Genomic DNA, 12,921 nt, shown 5'->3' on the forward strand with positions numbered 1-12,921 from the left:
TTGTCTAAAGGAGTGATCTGGAAGGAACAGAAACTAGCTCTCTTGAGGCAGGCCAGGCCACCTCTGAGGAGCATGGTTTGAAAACCCCTGATCAAGGCCATCCAGCCCCGCTTGACCTTCCCATCTGTTTAAACCACTGAACCAATGCTCCCGGATGCTGCTATGGCAGAATGAAGATTTGAAGTCATATTCCTTCTCGCTGCAAAATTATTTTGCGTGTAGTTTTGCCCTTGTTTGCTTTGTCTTTAAAATCACACATTTAAACATCTAGAAATATTTTTACAGTTTGAAGTGAGAGTCTTCATGGCAACCAAGACTCCATTGATGGGGAAAATGCTAACGAGGGCAAGATTGGAATTATAGACCACAGGTGAACTTAGAGAGACATGGGAAACATTAATTAAAGTAACTATCTGAGCCTTTGTATTGGTGTTTGTGTGTTTGATTGGTTTAGTGTCAAATTAGGTTTTACTACTAGAATGTACAATATTTGTTGTTGCTGTTGTTATATGCCGTCGAGTTGGACCCGACTCATAGCGACCCCTCCTTGGGTTTCCGAGGCAGTATCACTACGGAAGTAGATTGCTCCATCTTCCTTTCCATGAGTGGCTGGTGGATTTGAACCACCTGCCTTGTGGTTAGCAGTCAAGTGCTAACCAGAAGGCACTACGCTACCAGAACTCCTGTACAATATTTAGGTATACGTAACTTGAGATAGGATACCTAATTCTGAATTACTGAAATATTAAAAAAAGAAGAAGAAGAAGAAAAAAAACCCAGACTCACTGCTTTTGAGTTGATTCAGATTCATAGTGAACCCCCTTGGATTTACAAGGTGGCAAATCTTTATGGAAGTAGATTGCCCCATCTTCCTTCCACAGAGCAGCTGGTAGGTTTGAACTGCTGACATCTGGTTAGCAGTCAAATGCCTTAGGCATTGTACCACCAGAGCTCCTTACTGAAATACTAGGTATTTAGAATTGTGGACAATTGTATTTAAAACTTTGGCACTGACATGGTCTCACAGATGAACTTATATAGTTCATAAGAAAAGTTACATCTGTGAAATAATTGACTACATAAGTTAATGACAGCTTGTGGCAGAAAGAAGAGAAATCAGGGTGGCGATTAAAGGGACTAGTGGTTCAGAGACTAGAGAGAATGGATTCCTTAGGATGGGGTGAGCTGGGAAAGGAAAGAAATGGAGTCAGGTGTAGAGATTAGGTGGAGGAGTGAAGGTGTTGCAGGAGAGTGAGAAATATAAGCAAAGGTCTGTGCCAGGGGAAACCAGAATGTTGTAATAGAAGAGTTACATTTCAAATTAAGATAGTCAAAGGAGACTGAAGCCCTTCAAATGCCAGTATACTATGAACAGACAATTATAATGCATATAATGTATATAAAGGCTCCCTATGGTGGCAGCAGGAGCCCTAGTGGTGCTAATGGTTAAGCACTCAGCTATTTACTGAAAGGTTGGTTGGCTGTTTGAACCTGGTGATCTGCTTCCGTAAAGACTACAGGTAGGAAAACCATATGAGACAGTTCTACTCTGGCAGTGAGGTGTCTGTGAGTTGGACTCTACTCAATGGCACCCAACAACATGGTGGACCAGAAGGTCCCTAGGTGGCCAAGTGGTTTGCTCTTGACTGCTAACCCAAGACTGGACAGCAAATAACAACAACAACAACAGCTAACCCAAGGTTGACATTGGAACCCACCCCGTGGTAATGTGGAAGAAAAGACCTAATGGTCTGCTTCTCTAAACATCACAGCCAAGGAAACCCTGTAGAACAGTTCCACTCTGTCACACCTGGGGTCACCATGAATTGGCATCCACTTGATGGCAACTAACAACAACAACAAACATGATAGCACAACCTTATGTGGAAATTGCTGGCTTTGCAGGGTTGTGACCTCTATTGTGGACATCAGGGAACTGCATGAGAGTCAACATATAAAAAAATTTGCTTTTAATTGGATGACTGCATCGTATATTCAACCATAGGATTTAAATAATGTATCTACGTATACTCATATGAATTCCAGTATTATGGGATATTTATCTGTCATTTTAAAAGGTAAACTATCACATATTTTCCCACATGACCAGCAATTCTGCTCATGTTGTTGTTATGTGCTGTTGAGACATCTCCGACTCATAGTGACCGACCCCTTCTTGGATTTTTGAGGTAGTATCATTATGAAAGTAAATTGCCCAAACTTCCTTCCAAGGAGTGGCTGGCGGGTTGAACTGCCAGCCTTCTGGTTAGCAGTCAAGTGTCTTAGGCACTACGCTATCAGAGCTCCTTTGGTCAGAGGAGTAGTAGGCATTTTTAAGAGACAGTTACTATGTCATTAGCTACTGCACTTCCATAGAAAGTTCTTTAGAATTTCGCTGTCCCTCAGAACAGCTTGGTGGATTCTCCTGTGTTTGTTTCTCACATGCACGAACATAAGAATGTTGTCGTAGTGTCCTTGTTTGGTAGATGTGGTGACACACTTTTCTCAATTTAGTAGGTTAATGCAGATGTTACACTGTCTGCTTTTATATGCTATTCAGTTTGACATTTTTCATTCTGTTTTTCAGTCTTCTGGTTTTCTTTTAGAAATGTTAAATCCTGAGTGAATAAGTGAACATCAACATCCTTTGGGTCCAGAGTCTACTCAGATTTGTTAGTGTGAAATGCTCTTTCTTACTGCTGTAGACAAAGCAAATGCTTTCAAAGTTAATTCTGCAGAGCTGAAATTCTTTGGCAGCAAAATAATTCTGAATACTAATAGCAAATTTATGGATTTCAATTAGAGTTTGTAGTGTATCATAATTCCAACCTTATATTCCATGCAGTTCAGTGTTTCAGATTTTTAATGGGGGCAGTGCACTAATAATAAAAGTGATCCAAAATGTACCCAGTAATTACAGAGATTTGCTGTTGCCTTTGCATTAAAAATGATGATGATTTACACTCAGTGAGATTGCGTGTGGGGCTCTATTCAGGGTATTCCTGCTATGAAACTACTTATTAGTTATGGTCAGTGATTTAAAGCCTAAGAGCTATATTAGAGGGCTGTAAAATTATTTATTCTTTAATAGATAATAGTAAATTTGAAACAGACGTTGTGTTAATTATAATCTTGGACATTAAAGAATACACATTAACCCTTTGTCTCTTCTTAGGGATTTGAAATTCATTTCAAGTAAGTGGAAAAATGGGCAATTTGATTCCACAGCTCAGTGTATTCACTGTGCCTTCTGGTTTATAAAGAGTTAACACCTTTTCTGAATGTCATTGAAAATCCTTTTTCTCCTTGTGAATCCTTTCCCTTGCTAAACAGATGCTAATTTTTTTTAAAACTTATCTTCTTTCCAGGTTGGCATGAGTTAAATTAGGCTGAAAAGATCAGAGAGGCAGGCCCTTTTCTTCATTTGGGGGAGTCTCTTGATGGGGGATGGAGATACAGTTAGGATAAGTACAGTTTAATTTGGCGTTGCAAGATAGAGTCTGTCATTATCCCTATTATTAATAATTCAAGCTTTGGGATATTACATATATACGTATATATATAAATTACATATACAGATATCATTTATGTGTGTGTATATGTGTGTACTGGAGCTCTGCTAGCGTAGCACCTAAGGCACCTGACTGCTAACCAGAAGGCTGGCGGTTCAAACCACCAGCCACTCCTCGGAAGGAATATGGGGCAATCTACTTCTGTAGTGGTAACTGCCTTGGAAACCCAAGGAGGGGTCGCTATGAGTCGGGTCTGACTTGACGGCATATAACAATAACAACAACAACATATGTGTGTACACACACATATGTAAACAAAGTGCTCTATATATACAAAATCAAGATTATGACACCCCACTTATTGTCTTTTCATGTAAGATAAAAATCAGTATAAATATCAGGATGTGTCAGAATAGGAATTTCTAGTAACATTAATCAAATTTGATATTCAAATTTATTTATTAATATTCATATGTAATGGTTGGGTGTTATGCTAAGTCAAGAAAAAGTCTAAGACTAAGAGACTCTGTCTAAGCTTGTTAAATCAAATCAAATGGGAAAAAAAAATATATTTTATTCAGGATAAGTTGGGCTATGCTGTAATAAGAAAATGTTCTCAAATCTCAATAGCTGTACATGACAGACATTTATTTCTGGCTGCTACAAGGTCCAGTGGAGGTAGGTGGAAAATCTATTCCATTCAGTGACTCAGGGATCCAGGTTCCCTCCATCTGTTGACCTACAACTTCCACACAAGACATCTTCAGGGAGAACAGAACTGAAGATTGGCTTGAGATTTTTTAAGAGTGAGGACTGGGAATGTTTTGTATTATTTCTGCTTACCTGCCATTGGTCAGATCTCAGTCAAATGGCCCCAACCTGTTTGTAGGGGAGCCTGAGAAACTATAGTCTTCCTTTGTGCCACAGAAAAGAAAAAAAAAAAAAAAACAGTATGAGGTGAACACAGAGTGTGTCCTTTGCCACAGCATGTAATTACTTCTGAACTCCAAATTGCATGTAAATTTACAATTGGAAAAATGCATAAAGGCATGACATCGTTCAAACAATTTCAGGATCTCCTGGTTCCCACTCTATCTCCAAGAATTGGAAACAAAATTGGTGGCTTGTACTCAAATTCCCCTCGGAAGGAAGGTTGGGCAATCCTACTTCCGTAGTGATACTGCCTCGGAAACCCAAGGAGGGGTTGCTGTGAGTCAGGGCCGACTGGACGGCACATAACAACAACAACTCAAATTCCAATCTCCTGTAGCTTTGCATATTTTAGCCTAGTTGTTTGGCCTCTTTCTTCCCTTTAGAATAGTTGGTAGCCTAGCTTGAGCATAATATCACAGCTAGACAGGGGAGATGGTACAGAAATATGATTCCCATTTGTTTGTCCCACATTGTGTCAAGGCCTTCTACAAATGACCCTCCTCCAGTTCCCCAGTGAATGCCCTTCCATTCATGAGAATTAATGGTAAACATTTTGTAGGTGGGAAAGAGTCATTATGTAGCTATTTAACAGGAGAACATCTTAGTTGATAAATCTAATTACATGTTCCATTAGTCTTCTATTTCTGTATAATGAATTACCACAAATTTAGCCACTAAAAGTAACACCCATTTATTACTTCACCATTCCATAGGGCAAAATTCCAGAAGACCTAATTGGATTCTCTGCTCAGGGCCAGGTCTTGATCATCTGAGATCTTCTCTGGAGGCTTCAGGGAAGAATCTGCTTCTAAGATCATTCAAGTTGTTGGAAAATTCCAGTTTTTCTCATCTGTAGGGCTGAGGTCCCTATTTCTTTGTTGACTATTAGCTGTGGGTCATTCCCTGTGTTGAAAGGCCTCCTGAAATTCTTCTCATGTCTTCCCCCTCCATCTTCAAACCAGCGGTGGTGCATAGAGTTCTTCTCAAGCTTTGAATGTCTCTGACTTCCTCTCTTCTAGCCAGAGAAACACTATCCTATTAAAGGGCTTCAGGAGCTCTGGTGGTGCAGTGCCTAAGGCATTTGACTACCAACCAGAAGGTCAGTGGTTCGAAGCCACTGCTCTGTGGAAGGAAGAAGGGGCAGTCTATTTCTGTAAAGATTTATCACCTCAGAAACCCAAAGGAGGCCGCTGTGAGTTGGAATTGACTTGATGGCAGTGAGTTCGGTTGTTAGAAGGAGATCTGGTGGCAAAGTGGTTAAAGCATTTGGCTGATAGCCAAAAGTTTGGTGGTTCGAACCCACCAGCCTCTTCACAGGAGAAAGATGAGGCAGTCTGCTTCTGTAAAAATTCACAGCCTTGGAAACCCTATGGGGTAGTTCTACTCTGTCCTTTAGGGTCGCTATGAGTCAGAATTGACTTGATGTCAGTGAGTTTGGTTTGCTTTTGGTTTGGGACTAGCTTAGGCCAACCTGAGTAATGTCTCTTTTGTCATGTAATGTAACCTAGTCATGAGAGTGATACCTTATCATATTCACAGATTCACACAACTCAAAAGGGAGGGGATTATATGTGGGTGAGAATCATTGAGCTCATTCTTAGACTTCTGCCTTCCATGTATGGTTCTGCTCATGGGAGGCTAGTAAGAAGGCTTTTGTTTAGTGGAACCTGTATCTTTGCCCAGATACAGATTTGAAAGGTAAAACAACTTTCAGTGACAAGAATTAGATGTGGGAGGTGGGAGTGGCTGGAGTTGGTGGGGAGAAAGCATGAATTTTCTTTCAAAGGCTTATTGATAGACAGAAAAAAATTTAAAAACAATTTAGGACTGAGACTATGGCCCTTAGCTGCCCTTCAGGTCCAAAACTGAACCCACCGCAGCTCGCCTACAGCCAAACAAAATACAGGCATATGAATTGAACATTTACCTGAGGTAGATACACTCCTTGGAGAGAACAATCATGGGAGAAATAAGGACTGCTTATGCATAGGGAGATAGCTCAGGGGGCAGGAGTGCATGGAAGGATGGACACTGGGAAGAGGTAACTATCGGGAGGAAGTGGGAGGGGAGCTGTTGCGTTGTGGCAAATTGTGGTCAATGTCATGAGACAAAGTGTATGTGAACTGCTGTATGGAAAGTGAATTTGCTCTGTAAATCTTCACCCAGATCACAATAAAAAAAAAAAAAAAATTAGGAAATGGACATAAAAAGTTGTTTACTTGCTTGATTTTAAAATTAAGAACAGTAATTATAAAACTTCATTTAATAAGTATAATAAAAATACATAGCTATGGCAGGTCTATGTTGTTGTGTTGTTGTTATGTGCCATCGAGTCGGCCCCGACTCATAGCGACCCCTCCTTGGGTTTCCAAGGCAGTATCACTACGGAAGTAGGATTGCCCAACCTTCCTTCTGAGGAGTGGCCAGTGGGTTTGAACCACCAGCCATCTGGTTAGCAGGCAAGTGTCTTAGCCACTATGCTACCAGAGCTCCCATGGCAGGTCTATAGTAATAGTCAATTAAAAGAGAGATTTAGTGGAAAGTGAGAAGTGGTGAGAAAGCACAGAGAATCAAATCCATTCAAAGATCTTAAAGGAAGAACAATATTCCTTATGGAGTAATGCTGCTGAATATTACTGAAAACCATGTTGTGATTTGACGCCTTACACAGAAATGGTTCTGTAATTCAGACCATCTTTTACAAATTGCTTTCTTCCCATTGGAAAAAATGTACTGGAGAGCATTTTCTCTCTATGATTGGGACTTTGTATTTTTAAATATTGGACTGCCATTTTGTCAAAGAAAAGATGACACAATGAAAGGATTTGCCCAGAGTTTCTTAACATCAGAAATCGTTGTTCCTCTCACGGCTTCCCCATGTGCGCCACACCCCATGAAAATGAAGATGTAGTATGATAGACTGCATGTTGTTGTTGTCGTCTTAGTTGCTGTGTAGTTGTCACTGACTCAGAGTACCTCCATGTTGCCTGGTCCTGCACCATCTTGGTGATGGTTGGTTTATTTGAGTCAGTTGTTGTGGCTGTTGTGTCGTGCCTTCCACCCTGGGGGCTCGTCTCCCAGCACTATACAAGACAGTATTCTGTCGTGATCCACAGGGTTTTCATTGGTTAATTTTCAGAAGTAAGTCTCCAGGCCTTTCTCTCTAGTCTGTCATAGTCTGAAAGCTCTGCTGAAACCTGTGTACTATGGGTGACTTTCCTGGTATTTGAAATACCAGTGGCATAGCTCTTAACATCATAGCAACACACAAGGCACCATGTATGTCAAACTGACAGATAGGTAGTGGAAAAAGCCAGAACCAAACTCACTGCCCTTGAGTCGGACCCAACTCATAGTGACCCCTTCTTGGGTTTCCAAGGCACTAGATAGAAGGGTCTAAATGACCCTTCCTGCATTGTCCATCTCTACATGAGTATAGGGTATATCCTTACCCTTGAAGTAAGGGTAGGCTTATAACATGCATTTGATCAATGAAACGTAAGTAGAAGGGTTACGGATCCAGGTAGAATTAAAAACTGTGCTTAGTTCACGAAGTTAATCTTTTCCATTGGGTACAATGATAGAAATAGAGTCCTCTGTCATTTTGGGTCCTGGAGTGGAGAAAATGTGGCACAGAACCGGAGTTAACCCTCGATGGATTTGTATCATGAGTGAGAACTAAACTCTAATGGTTGTGAGCCACTGAAATTTTGGGAACATTTGTTACTGCAGCATAACTGGCCCATCCTGACTGATAACCATGATCTGACAGTTGTGTGTGTCCTGGGTCAAATCCTCATCAGCTTCATTCTTCTCGTCACTACTGAGAAACCAGTTCTGCACAGGCTTCAACTAGCCTCACATCGGTGCAACCTGACAGCTTACTGGCTTCCACCTGAGCTGTCTGCCACTTACTTTAGATTCAGGAGCTCCTCTCATTTGGATATGCACTCCTGTGGGAACTGACCAGGCTCCTGCACATGTGTAAATAGAAAGTGCATGAGGGTGAATACCCTTGAGACAAACCTTGACAAATGGGTAATGGAAGCGGATAGGTACGTGCTTCCCTCTTTCTCCTCTGACATGCATGGTTCTGAGATGCATTTCATAAAGTTCCTTGGAAGTTCTTGCAAAATCAAGCAGCATATTCTCGAGTGACCTACTTGATAATGCATCCTTCTGTTGCCTTTTGTCCCTTTCTTTCACTCCCCCTATCCCTTAATTCTGTTCTCTGGGATCACATTCCCAAGTAAACAGCCTGCATCTAAACCTTTGTTTCAGGCTGTCTTTGCTGGGGGACCCGACTCATCACCAGTTAGACCCATGTTTAACTGAACTAATCAGAATATTGTCTGCTACCAGAGGGAATTGTTTAAGTAAGATGGCAGTGTAATGGATTTTACTGTGCATTTATAGTAACTTGTAAAGCAGAAACACATGCTGTTTAGCCTGGAAGACATGATAGACCTTTCTTTTCTTTACACAGACATCCATCTCACTTATTAGTTTTAAGTCATCATGATACCATGATCCACAAGCCTTGGTTGAGAGGAATCCATGTTTCTTGACATTCAGTTATTTGTGGAATAGTTTGTTGTAGGCAGATGTTTAGAGGGTGAAGCACAGTTGGGGTTTGGGTAAAAATACCATTCTAAAATACCTTGTTGGTCTCCAGGTAGCAGTTGCCAGTCCATTGATGGTACCATGAGGGGCAGTCATCTGGTATTATTGGAAATGTTGCTTTGTTTAGGAATCGAATTGGCCAAGATTCTAGTGTCTTGGCCCTATTCCCTCTCTGCCTCTTTGTCAGTGTATTTCCTATTGTTGTTGTGGTTAAGTGCTATTGAGTTGCTTTTGACTTACAGCAACTCTGTGCACAACAGAACAAAACCCTACCCAGTCCTGCACCATGTTCCCAGTTGGTGCTATGCTTGGGTTCATTGCTCTGCCCACTGTGTCGTTCCATCTCATTGAGGGTCTTCCTCTTTTTTTGCTAATCTTCTACTTTACCAAGCATGATACCCTTCTCTGGGGACTTGTCCCTCCTGAGAATATGACCAAAGTATGAAAGGTGAGGTCCTGCCATCCTCACTTCTAAGACAGTTTTGTTTGCTTCTGGTAGTCCATGGTCTATTCAATATTCTTGCCAACACCATAATTCAAATTGATCAGTTCTGTCAGTTTGTCACACTGTGGTGTCTTGTGTGTTGCTGTGATCTTGGAAGCTATGCCACTGGTATTTCACCTCCCAGCAGTGTTGTCCATGGTGGACAGGTTTCAGCAGAGCTTCCAGACTAAGACAGACTCGGAAGAAGGATGTGATGGGCTATTTCTGAAAAAAAACTATCCACTAAAAATCTTACCAATAGCAGTGTATTCCCTGGAAATTTTAAAGTCACAGAATGATGGAAATAGAGGGTGTGTTAAAATCATCTAGGCAGGTCCTTATTTCATAGGTCAGAAAGCAGATGCTATTGGGTAAAGGTAAATGTACCCACTTGGTACATGGGCTTGGGGGGAGAATGTAATCTTGGCTGTTTAAAAGATACCATTCTTTTTTATGTAATTAAATTCTTGATTGTGGTGCTCTTAAATGAACCACGAAATTCTAAGCACTTACTGTGCAAGTGTGATTTTTAACTAAGGGCTTTTTTTTCCCCTCAATCTGAATGTTAAGGTGACAGATGCATAACTAATCTTAGATGGATCTATATTAAGAAATCAGCAAGGTGTCTTTATTTAACTTGCATGATCTGTGAATATAATGTGGTGTCAAATAGCATGATTTTGCACATTGTATCCTAAAATAAAAACAGTTCCTCCTTTAAAGTGATAGTAAAATGCAGTAATACATAAGGTGATCTTATATTTGGTCTCAAAGGGAATGAGAAGAAAATAATTAAAGAACTCATTTCTAAACAGGAGCTCCTCAGATGTATCTGTTTTAAATGTTGTTAGGTGCTGTTCAATCACTTTTGACTCATTGTGATCCTGTGTAGAACAGAACAGAACACTGCCTGGTTCTGCACCGTCCTCACAATCGTTGCCATGCTTGACCCCGTCATCGCAGCCCCTGTGTCCGTCCGTCTCATTGAGGATCCCTCCCTTTTTCACTGACCCTTTACTTTACCATCATGATACCCTTCTCAAGGGATTGGTCCTTTCTGACAATGTCACCAAAGACTGAGAGACGAAGTCTGGCCGTTCTTGCTTCTAAGCGGCATTCTGGCTGTGCTTTCTCCAAGCCAGAGTTCTTTGTTCTAGGAGTCTATGGCACATCCTATTTTTGTTCTTCTAGGAGGCTATGGTGCATCTATTTTAAATAGTAGTCACTAAAGACATATTCTCTGAGGGACAAAAGTCAGTGCTTGGGATTGTGCTCAGTGTCGTATAGGGGAAATTCCTGTCAGCAGAAGGAAGGTTGTAAAAGTCCTTGTTATCCTGGATTTTGAATCTTCTGAAAAATACCCAACCACAGATTTACTGTGTTGTTGCTTGGGGATATTGCTACGGATATGTATTAATTCCAGGAAACTCAGGTCCTTTCTGTTATCTCTGGAACAGCAGTTCCTGCAGAAGTGACCTGGGATTGTCTATGTGTCTCTGCTTCCTTATTGTCTTTGCTGCACTGGGTCAGATTCCTGAAAGAGTGAACAATTAAAAATCCCAGAACTCAACCGTGGAGGATCATGTGGCGAGGACGGCATGCTTTTCTGATTTAAGATGTGAAAAATGTTGCCGTTTAGTTTCTTGAGATACTGCTGTGGAGTTGTCTTGCCTGTTGCATCCTAACCAGTGCAAGTGTGTAGAAACCCCAAACCCATTGCCACTGGGTTAATCCCACCTCATAGTGCCCTACAGAACAGAGTAGAGCTGCCCATAGGGTTTCTAAGGCCATGATTTTTGTGGAAGCTGAACTGCTAGGTCTTTCTCCTACAGAGCAGCTGGTGGGTTTGAACCGCTAACCTTTTAGTTAGTAACCTAGCACTTTTACCACTGCACTGCCAGGACTCCTTTGTAGGAACCACTCAGCATCATATTTGAAGTCACACTTCTACTAGAAGTTCTTAAAGATACCAGGGTTTAACTCTTACTCAGTTAACTAATTTTTATTTGAATGTATTTTAATTTCTTCAAGGATACATAAATCATGAATAACGTGTATGCTTTAAGCACTGTCAAGCCATTAACTTTAAAAATTTTCATTTAGCTTTGTGAAGCATGGCCTATAGAACAGCTTCTGAGGATTATGTTCTTCTAGGAAAGTGGCTCCGAAGCCGAGGAACACAGACCCTTGGAGAATTCATATGAGCAATCCCCGAACCTGTTCTAGTATCTCTATGTATATAATATGTTTTATATAAATTTATTTGAAGGTGTTCTTAAATTCATGGTCATTTTTAAAGTGCTTTTTTTTTTTTTTTTCATTTAATGGGCAGTACTAAAAACTCACTGCTGTTGAGTCAGAACTGACTCAGAGCGACCCCTCCTTGGGTTTCTGAGGCTGTATCTCTATGGAAGTAGATTGCCTAACCTTCCTTCTGAGGAGTGGCCGATGGGTTTGAACCTCCAGCCTTCTGGCAGTAGGAAAGGAGAAAAATAGGAATAAAGTTACTCTGTGTGTGTGTGTGTGTGTGTGTGTGAGAGAGAGAGAGAGAGAGAGAGAGAGAGAGAGAGAGAGAACCTGAGCGAGTGAGCTGTGGGGAATCTGTTTTTAAAACAATTAAAGAGGTCTTTCTGCTTGACCAAGCTAAGAACTACTACTATGGTAGTTATGTTCTATAGGCCATGCTTCACAAAGCTAAATGAAAAATTTTAAAGTTAATGGCTTGACAGTGCTTAAAGCAGACACATTATTCATGATTTATTCTAATAACATTTGTGGATTGCTAACTTAATAATGCTGTCAGACAACCATTATGTTTTTGTTCTCAAGATGTGCCCAAGCATCTATGTCTTCTTGGGGGTGGGTTACTATCACTCTGTGATTGAACTATGAAACGTAGTGCCAAGCCTTTGAGAGGGCAGGTACTCGCAAAACCGTCTGAATACTTAACATAGGCTTACGTTGTACTAGGTACTGTTTGAAACAGTTGTACAGTTATAGCTCATTTACTCCTCAGAACAACCCTATGGCATGTGCTTACTACTGTTGTCCCACTCTCTAGATAGTGAACTAAATAAAGCCCAGAGTAGGAGGTTAAGGGATGTGCCCAAGGCCACGGATCCAGGAAGTGGCAGAGCTGGGGTTCGAAGCCACATTTTACCCCCAGTCCTGGGCTGCTCCTGGAGGTGATTTCACCTTCTCTCCTGGCCAACAGGGCTGGGTGATTTCTCAGGAACACCCAGGAGGCTGACTTGATTTGAAGCAGTGGTTGAGAAGGGCTCAGTGTTCCCCACCCTTGAACAGTCTCTCTCTCTCTCTCTCACACACACACACACACACACACACACGGCCACTCAGTGACTTCTTTGG

This window comes from Orycteropus afer, unplaced genomic scaffold (assembly GCF_000298275.1).
Source record: "Orycteropus afer afer isolate SDZICR_OR568_19922 unplaced genomic scaffold, OryAfe1.0 scaffold00101, whole genome shotgun sequence".
Classification (NCBI taxonomy): Eukaryota; Metazoa; Chordata; class Mammalia; order Tubulidentata; family Orycteropodidae; genus Orycteropus; species Orycteropus afer.